This window comes from Triticum aestivum, chromosome 4D (assembly GCF_018294505.1).
Source record: "Triticum aestivum cultivar Chinese Spring chromosome 4D, IWGSC CS RefSeq v2.1, whole genome shotgun sequence".
NCBI lineage: Eukaryota > Viridiplantae > Streptophyta > Magnoliopsida > Poales > Poaceae > Triticum > Triticum aestivum.
Window position 1 is genome coordinate 58,526,531 of NC_057805.1, and position 10,422 is coordinate 58,536,952.

Sequence of the window (10,422 nt, forward strand, 5' to 3'; positions counted from 1 at the left end):
TAATCAGATCATTTTATATAATTCACCTGACAAAGATCTGCAGGAGAGCATAGATAAGTAGGCATCCACCTATGACAGATAGTGCAGCTAAATCCCTTCTATTCTTGCTCTTAATGGCGTGCTTCAGGTAGAGGTTTGCCACCTTTCTCTCTTCTTTCATGCAATTTGCTTGCCGTTCTCCATATTTGATTTCTGTAACACCAAATTTCTTCAGTGAGCTTGTGGATTATAGTCCTCGCTCTCCCCATCCATTCTTCGTCCATCCACTTCAAATATCCACACGTGTCATATCCCTATAGTACAAAAAAGTGGAGTTAAACTATGGGTGTAATTAATGAATGCAGAACATCGAAAACAATTTATTTTATTTCAAACCTCTTTTGGGCAGACCAGAAACCTACGCTTGAAATCAAATTCGTCCATGCAGACTCTACGAATTGGGGTACACAGGTGCTCGCATGTCTCTCCCTTCTGTATTTCATTGAACTGAGGACTTTGCTCGGACATCGCAATACTACGGTTTACCACAGGGAGGATTTCACCATCCTATTCATAGATACTAGTCGGTCAGTGAACAAATAACGCGCTGCGTTTCATGAGGGACATGGGTGTTGGGTTGACTTACCTGTGTTGGATTTTTCCTTCCGAACAACAGCTGCGATGTGATCTTCCATTCGCCATGCTAGTCGCCCCCACTACCTCCGCCAGTGATGCTTTCATCGCCGATGGCGCCTGTGATGTTGTCAGCACTACCGGCGGGAAGACGAGGATTGCTTCTCGTCCCGGTCAATACTGCAACCCAGTGACCCTCCTTCTTGCCTTCGTGCATGGAAATCTTTCACCCCTTGGAGGCTAGGGCATTGCTCGGGGCGTGATGGTGAACGGTAAAGATAAAGATTTGACAAGGTAATATTTGAAGGTACCGCTTTCAAGGGCCGACAGGTACATTAATTGACTTAATAGTACGATACCACAAATGTTCATAACATTGTAACACACAACTTCAGCATAAATCAGCCAAGTTCAGCAAAATTTAAATTACATAAATCATAATAAAACTAATCTATTCAAAACTAATATATCCCATGTCGCGCCTTCTCCATTATGCGTTGCATCCTCTCCTTCTTGATGTTTTCATGGATGGCTAGCATCACTTGCCTTTATTTTGCTTCAAGACAACCCTGCTCGATGAGGTAGATCTGTCTCCATATGGCTAAGCATGCATACGCGTCCATGCACGCGTACGGGATTTGTGCATCACACAGCTCCACAACCTAGTGTTGGTGATACTCCTTATCGAACAGATTCTTCATCTTGTCATAGAATTCATCAATGATCAATCCAGATACTTCCCTGAGCGAATTCAAAGGTTTGTTTGAGGCATCCGGAACAGCCCATTCGGCCTGGATGTCCTTGTAGTTTGTGACCCTTAAGCCCAAGAGCTCCAACAATTCTTTGTCACGCCAGATGGAAAGACCTATGAATGTATATTGTTCCTTGAGGAGGAACTTCCGCAAGGATGTGCTCACCCTTGGTGACTGGAATACCTGGTAAACGAGATAACTAGAGTCGTCGCAAAGCTGGATGACTATTGCGCTGTCATGCGAGGGAGTGTACTCGAGGTCTATGCCGATGAAGACCAGTTCATACGCTCGCATGTACGCCTCGCTCTCTTGTATCCACGTGTCGACGACGCTGATCTCGTTGGTGTACACAGTGCGGATGGTGCGGCCGCCGTGGCAGTCGAAACGGTGTTCCTGAGTGAACTGGGCTAGTAAGCCCGACATCACCCTCCTGTCACCGCCGAGGTCGCCGACAGATCCAGCGAGAGACATGGTGCTAGTGATAGAAGGATGCGGGGAGAGATTGAGAGTGGAATGGGGAAGGCGATGGAGAGGGGAGTTGGCACCCGCTTAAATCGTGGTGGGAGACGAGGAGGTCGACGAAGCAGTTTGAACGACGGTCATACCAGGCGTGGGCCGTGTTGCCACGATCTGACTGCGCCCCATTCATACAAGGCAGACGAGGAGGCATAGGAAGACTTGACAGTCCGTTGCTTTTTCTTTCTACACACGGAGACGTGACAATGCAGTCCTTTTTTCAACGCACAAAGACTATGAAAGTGCTCTCGGTGTATTGTGGAAGCGCTCATATTGTTTCCGAAGGCTGGTCATGCATATTTTGAAGGCCCTTGCAAATATTTCTGAAGGTGCTCACACTATTCAGGAAAAAAGCATTTGCAGAAAGTTAACAAAGATACAATCACATATTTTTACATAAGCACCATTAATTTGTACATCATCACACCACTTATTGTACATAAATAAGTATAATGCAATAACACACGACATCTTTGACCTAGTACAATCATAGTTAGAACATATGATTGCTCAATCTAAATGAACATACTACTAGTTAAATGTAGACACCCAAGTTGTTGCAATAACACACGACATCTTTGACCTAGTATAATCATAGTTAGAACATATGATCGCTCAATCTAAATGAACATACTAGTAGTTGAATGTACACACCCAGGTTCTTGCAATTCACCACCCGTTGTTTCTATTCCGTCACTTCCAGCTGCTCGAAGATCCCTTGTCGTTGTTCTTATGGGGGCGGAGTCGTTGCCTCAATGGTGGTTGGAGAAGGTGACATAGCTTGTCCTTAATGATTAGGATCCTACAGTACAACTCATAGCCACTACAAAAAATACACTTTTGTCATGATACGTGTTTGTCATAGTAGGTCACATTTCTGTCATGCATGTACATCCATGACGATTTTTTAACAGAATCAAGATAGTCATACCTGTGCTGTCGTAGAACTGTTCCATGACAATACCAAAATTATCATCACGGAAGTGTCCACTTCCATCACGATAAATGGCGCGTCATAGAAGTGCTTTCATCAAGGGTAACCGACACGTGGCATCCACCGTAATAGGTTGCCGTTAAGCTATCGGGTTCCGGTTTGGATCCGATAACCCGTTAACAACCCCGACAAATGGGGATTTTCCATGTGTAAAATTCTCATTCACCGGAGGATCCACGTGTCAGCTCAGCGTTGGGACAGATGTCATCCACTCATAGTACAGGAGGCGCCTATGATACGTCGACACGTGGCAAGGCCCAACAGTGGCCCATTCTGGTGAAAAAGGCCGGCCCAATAAAAATTAGCAGGCTGGCCCATATAAGGCCTACTTGTGTCAGGTCCATTTAAGCCCACGACCCATACGAGATGTGCCAATTCGGCCCGTTAACAATTTGACACCATTGCAGCCCATCATCAGTTCGAGCCCATTAACAGCCCGCTATATATTTGGGCTCAATATCGACCCGATGTGGTTTCGGTATGTTAACGACCCATTCAAGGGATGGGCCAATTTCCAGGATGTACGTCTTTCGGCCTTTTAGCGACCCATTTAAGTGTTGGGCCAATTTCTGGCCTGGTGTGTCTTTCAGCCTGTTAATGGCCCATAAATTAGTTGGGCCATTTGCAGTCGGACGTGAGTTTTGGCCTTTTAACGTCCCATGCTCTTCATGGTCCAATACCAGCCCAGTTTCTCTTTCGGCCTGCTAAAGGCCCACAACACAGTTGGGCCATATACAGTACGGCCTGACTTTCGGCCTCTTAGCGGCCCATGCTCTTCATGGTCCAGTACGAGCCCGCTCTCTCTTTCGGCCTACTAAAGGGCCACAGTATAGTTGGGCCATATGTAGCCCGAACTTAGTATCGGCCTATTAACGGCCCATGAAATCAAATGGGCCCACCCGTTGCCTGCTTCGATGTCGGTCTGTTAACGACCTGGGAGGTAACAGGGCCGAGCATTAATTGTCGGCTCGTTTCAATTATAGCGACCCAATAGAGCTTTCGGCCTGGTTACGGCCCATTAACTTAATGGGCCCACTAAAGTTTGAACATCTCTGTAGGCCCAATTAGATAATTTGAGCCCATTACGACGAGCAATTATGCACAAGACCAAAACCGATCAATCAAAGGCCTATGAGAATTTTGGCCCCTGTGAGCCCATTAGGGAAGCCCATTAAGGGCAGTGGGCTGCTTCCTTCATATAGGGACCACGACTGTTCATGCTAACTAATAATTTCACTGCTTTTTTAGCTTCCTAGCGACCAGATAGCCGGAATGCGAGCCGCGCTAAGCAAAGGTGCGGCATACAAGGAAAAACATTGCACATCCAACATATATTACAGGAAATTACATCCACTGGGCAATCAAAGATTGATGCCAATGCAAATAAATGAACAGAACCTAATGATCTACAACGTCACAATCTACAACCTCAGCGTGGATGACGCCCATAAGCATGTGAGCAAGTTCTTCCTTCTTTGCTACACTGTCTCTGAAAACATTGATCAGTTGTTGTTGTGCAAGAATGTGCACCTCTGATTCCTCCACGATTTCCATCATTTCTTCAGCCAGTAATTGGTTCACAAACATACATTTTTTCTGTTGCATTGGAGACAGAGGAAATTGAACAGATTCAGATGGCGATTTTGGCAAGCTTGTATTATTGATAGTGGAGAATGTCTCAACCAATACATCATAACATAAATTAGGAGAGGAACCGAACAGATTAATCGAGAGTTATTGCCATATTATCTGGCCTAGATTTATTGGAAAGAAACAATGGGGTTGCCTTACTGTTTTCAGAGTTTTTCTTCTTATCTTCAGCAGCCTGCACCAAATTAACACACTAGCATTCCTATCATTAGCCAGGTCAGATAATAGGAAAGCAACATTGACACAACGAACGTTTGGGCAACCAGACCACACCAGCCTACACCAAATTAACACAATATGGCACAACTATCATCAGCCAGGTAAGGTAATACGAATGCAACATTGACACAATGAATGAATGGGCGACCAGAACAGCACTACAATTCAGTAATGTGCATGATATGAGATAGTACACTCATGCAGCTCAGTATGCAAAACTACCAGGCATTTTTTCTTACAAAAATAAACATTGTCGCCTTTAATTATGCATTTTGCTACAACTAAATTTAGATCAGGTAAAGGTTGGATTCACGCTGATTAACCAAATACATGCTGATGTAAAAATATAGTGATATACAACAGGTACTTACATAAGCATTGGAGCACAGAGAATTTCCGCAAGATACTTTCCTCAAATACGATCCTAATGCAGAAAGTCTTCTATACTTTAAGCTTTTTTCTAAAAGAGAGATGGGTAAGAAACATGTAGAAAATATGATCAGAATGCTATAAAATTTCATGATGCGAGGATATGCACACGCTTCTTAGAATGGAGTTGACATATTTTTGTTGGACTGGAGCGGACTAGTTCTTTGGCCACTGGAATCTGCTTATTATCAGTAGGAGTTGGGTTTCTCTGTGCTGGAGCAATATCTATGAACACTGGAGTTGGTTTACTATCTCCTGGCATTTGGATCTTTTGCAAAGACCTTGTTTGTAACCCTTCAGAATCTAACATAGCCGTCTTCCCCTTGCATGACTTATATGACTTATATAGAAGAATGGTGCTTCAATTATAAAACATGATACAACAGAGAGATGGAATAGGTACTGAAGAATAGAAAGGCATGACATATTGACATGTATTCCCTCCATCCGGAAATAAATGGATGGGTCTAGGCGTATTTCACTTCTAGATACATCCATTTTTATCCATTTTTGCGACATGTAATCCGGACGGAGGGAGTATGATGTAAGAGCTAGGGATACGACAGAACAACAGAGTAAAAAACACTACTTGAATGTAAAACTGTATGCCAGCGGAATACATAAAGAAAAACACTAAGGCAACATATGCATGTATGATTGGGAAACTAAGATGGCATTGCAATAGACCACTAGAACAACACTTCAATGTAAAAAACATGGTATGGTAGACAGATGAAGTACATACTGATGAATAACAATGCATAATATATTTAGAAGCATGATGTCCAAACTAAGCAGATGGCATTGCGATAGAGTAGAATGACAATACTTGAATTTGAAAACATGTTATCATGAATGGAATAGGTACTGAAAAACAGGAAGGCATGACATGTTTACGTGCATGATCAGCAGGCTAAGCACATGGCACTGCAATAGAGTAGATGCACTCCAGGACATTATATGCATGATGTACCCATATCACGAACCAAGTTAGAGCAAGGACCTTGTGGGGTGAATAGGATTCATCATCTTTCTGCAAGTCTTCTGAAGAACTGCCTTTACATGTTCCATCATATTGGGTATCAATGACGTCAAGTTTGTTGTCCGTTACATTGCTCCGTGAGGTTCTTGTGGATATATTAGTGTGTGCAATTATATCTGACATGCATGGAAGACAACTAGTAGTTAGATTTATGTAATGAGTGCCTGTAGGAGACGACATATATAGTAGGACTGGGGTTAACTAGTAGCAACAGGTCTCAAAAACTAAAGGGAGAACATAGATGAAAGCTATAGAATATGTATCATTTGTACTTGAGATTAACTAGGTGGCACACAAAAGTATTAAAGAACAACATAGGTAATACTAGAAGTGGTATAATACTATAATCACCAGCCTGTGAGATAGCATTGGCTAATGGATGATAACTATGGAACAACGTTACCTAAAGAACAAGTCTCTTAGCTGAACTATGGAACAACGTTAACTCCTGAACAAGACCCGTAAGAGCTCATCATGAATATAGAGTGAAATGTGATAATCTATCTTCCATGCTTAGATGAATAACAAAGCCACAAATGTTGCACAGAAGTAAGATGAGGGTACAACCTATCTGGCCGCCATCCATAGGAGTGAGCATCACGTGCTGACTTGTCGATGGCCCTGCAGTTGTTGTGGCTGTCCATGTCGGGCACCAGCATTCAATGCAGGGAACTGTTGAGTGGGGACTATAGCTCCCTTCTGGTGTATCCTTCCCTTGTTGGAGCAGCTGCGGTGTGATGTCTACTACGCAACCTTCTCCTTGTAGACGTTGTTGGGCCTCCAAGTGCAGAGGTTTGTAGGACAGTAGCAAATTTCCCTCAAGTGGATGACCTAAGGTTTATCAATCCGTGGGAGGCATAGGTTGAAGATGGTCTCTCTCAAACAACCCTGCAACCAAATAACAAATAGTCTCTTGTGTCCCCAACACACCCAATACAATGGTAAATTGTATAGGTGCACTAGTTCGGCGAAGAGATGGTGATACAAGTGCAATATGGATGATAGATATGAGTATTTGTAATCTTAAAATATAAAAACAACAAGGTAGCAAGCGATAAAAGTGAGCGTAAACGGTATTGCAATGCTAGGAAACAAGGCCTAGGGTTCATACTTTCACTAGTGAAAGTTCTCTCAACAATAATAACATAATTGGATCACATAACTATCCCTCAACATGCAACAAAGAGTCACTCCAAAGTCACTAATAGCGGAGAACAAACGAAGAGATTATGGTAGGGTATGAAACCACCTCAAAGTTATCCTTTCTGATCGATCTATTCAAGAGTCCGTAGTAAAATAACACGAAGCTATTCTTTCCGTTCGATCTATCATAGAGTTCGTACTAGAATAACACCTTAAGACACATATAAACCAAAACCCTAATGTCACCTAGATACTCCAATGTCACCTCAAGTATCCGTGGGTATGATTATACGATATGCATCACACAATCTCAGATTCATCTATTCAACCAACACATAGAACTTCAAAGAGTGCCCCAAAGTTTCTACCGGAGAGTCAAGACAAAAACGTGTGCCAACCCCTATGCATAAGTTCACAATGTTACGAAACCCACAAGTTGATCACCAAAACATACATCAACTGGATCACGTGAATATCCCATTGTCACCACAGATAAACACATGCAAGACATACATCAAGTGTTCTCAAATCCTTAAAGACTCAATCCGATAAGATAACTTCAAAGGGAAAACTCAATCCATTACAAGAGAGTAGAGGGGGAGAAACATCATAAGATCCAACTATAATAGCAAAGCTCGCGATACATCAAGATCGTGCCGAATCAATAACACGAGAGAGAGAGAGAGATCAAACACATAGCTACTGGTACATACCCTCAGCCCTGAGGGTGAACTACTCCCTCCTCGTCATGGAGAGCGCTGGGATGATGAAGATGGCCACCGGTGATGGATCCCCCCTCCGGCAGGGTGCCGGAACAGGGTCCCGATTGGTTTTCGGTGCCTACAGAGGCTTGCGGTGGCGGAACTCCTGATCTATTGTGCTCCTCGATGTTTTTAGGGTATATAGATATATATAGGCGAAAGAAGTCCGTCAGGGGAGCCACGAGGGGCCCACGAGGGTGGGGCGCGCCCAGGGGGCAGGCGCGCCTCCCTGCCTCGTGGCCACCTCGAAGCTTCCCTGACGTCTACTCCAAGTCTCCTAGATTGCTTCCGTTCCAAAAATAACTATCTCGAAGGTTTCATTCCATTTGGACTCCGTTTGATATTCCTTTTCTTCGAAACTAAAATAGGCAAGAAAACAGCTATTTGGGCTGGGCCTCCGGTTAATAGGTTAGTCCCAAAAATAATATAGAAGTGTTTAGTAAAGCCCATAAACATCCAAAACAGATGATATAATAGCATGAATACTTCATAAATTATAGATACGTTGGAGACGTATCAGCATCCCCAAGCTTAATTCCTGCTCGTCCTCTAGTAGGTAAATGATAAAAGAAATATTTTATGGAGTGTGAATGCTAGCAGGTGCACAAGTTTGATCACTGATAATTTCAATCACCTTTTCTAGCATCATCATATGTCATAACAGTAGCTCATCTCATAAAACTTTTCATGATCAAGTAACAAACTATTCACATGTTAAAGCATAGATCATAAACTTTCTTGAAAACTAACAAACTGTGTTATTAGTCATCAAACAATTATAATTCATCTTATTTTCGGGAAGAGTCTATGTCAGAGCTTTGATTTAGCAAACTTCACATACTCAACTATCATTTAGTCTTTCACAATTGCTAACACTCACGCAATATTTATGGGTTCAGAGTTTTAATCAGACATAGAGAAAGATAGGGGCTTATAGATCCACCTCCCAACCTTTTACCTCAAGGGTAATGTCAACAATAATAGTTCATGATGCCTTACATCCAATTGGATATATATATATATATATATATATATATATATATATATATATATATATATATATATATCAGGATCTTTCCAACACAATGTGCTTGCCAAAGGATAAAATGTAAAAAGGAAAGGTGAAGATCACCATGACTCTTGCATAAGGTATAAGACAAGAATAAAATATAGGCCCAGAGGGAAGCAGAGGTTGTCATGCACTTTTATAGTTGGATGCACAAAATCTTAATGCGAAAGAACGTCACTTTATATTGCCACTTGTGATAGGGACCTTTATTATGCAGTCCGTCGCTTTTATTGCTTCCACATCACAAGATCGTATAAAGCTTATTTTCTCCACACTAATAGATCATACATATTTAGAGAGCAATTTTTATTGCATGCACCGATGACAACTTACTTGAAGGATCTTACTCAATCCATAGGTAAGTATGGTGGAGTCTCATGGCAATACTGGTTTAAGGGATGTTTGGAAGCACAAGTAGTATCTCTACTTGGTGCAAAGAATTTGGCTAGCGATACGTCTCCAGCGTATCTATAATTTATGAAGTATTCATGCTATTATATTATCCATCTCGGATGTTTAATGGGCTTTACTATGCACTTTTATATTAATTTTGGGACTAACCTATTAACCGAGAGCCCAGTGCCAGTTTCTGTTTTTTCCCTTCTTTCAGAGTTTCGCAGAAAAAGAATATCAAACGGAGTCCAAACGGAATGAAAACTTTGGGAACATGATTTTCGGAACGAATGTGATCCAGAGGACTTGGACCCTACGTCAAGACATCAACCAGGAGGGCACGAGGTAGGGGGGCGCGCCTACCCCCCTGGGCGTGCCCTCCACCCTCGTGGCTCCCCTTACCGACTTCTTTCACCTATATATATCCATATACCCTAAAACCTTCGGGGAGCAGAATGGATCGGGAGTTCCGTCGCCGCAAGCCTCTGTAGCCACCAAAAACCAATCGGGACCCTATTCCGGCACCCTGCCGGGGGGAACCCTCACCGGTGGCCATCTTCATCATCCCGGCGCTCTCCATGACGAGGAGGGAGTAGTTCACCCTCGGGGCTGAGGGTATGTACCAGTAGCTATGTGTTTGATCTCTCTCTCTCTCGTGTTCTTGATTTGGCACGATCTTGATGTACCGCGAGCTTTGCTATTATAGTTGGATCTTATGATGTTTCTCCCCCTCTACTCTCTTGTAATGGTTTGAGTTTTCCCTTTGAAGTTATCTTATCGGATTGAGTCTTTAAGGATTTGAGAACACTTGATGTATGTCTTGCATGTGTGTATCTGTGGTG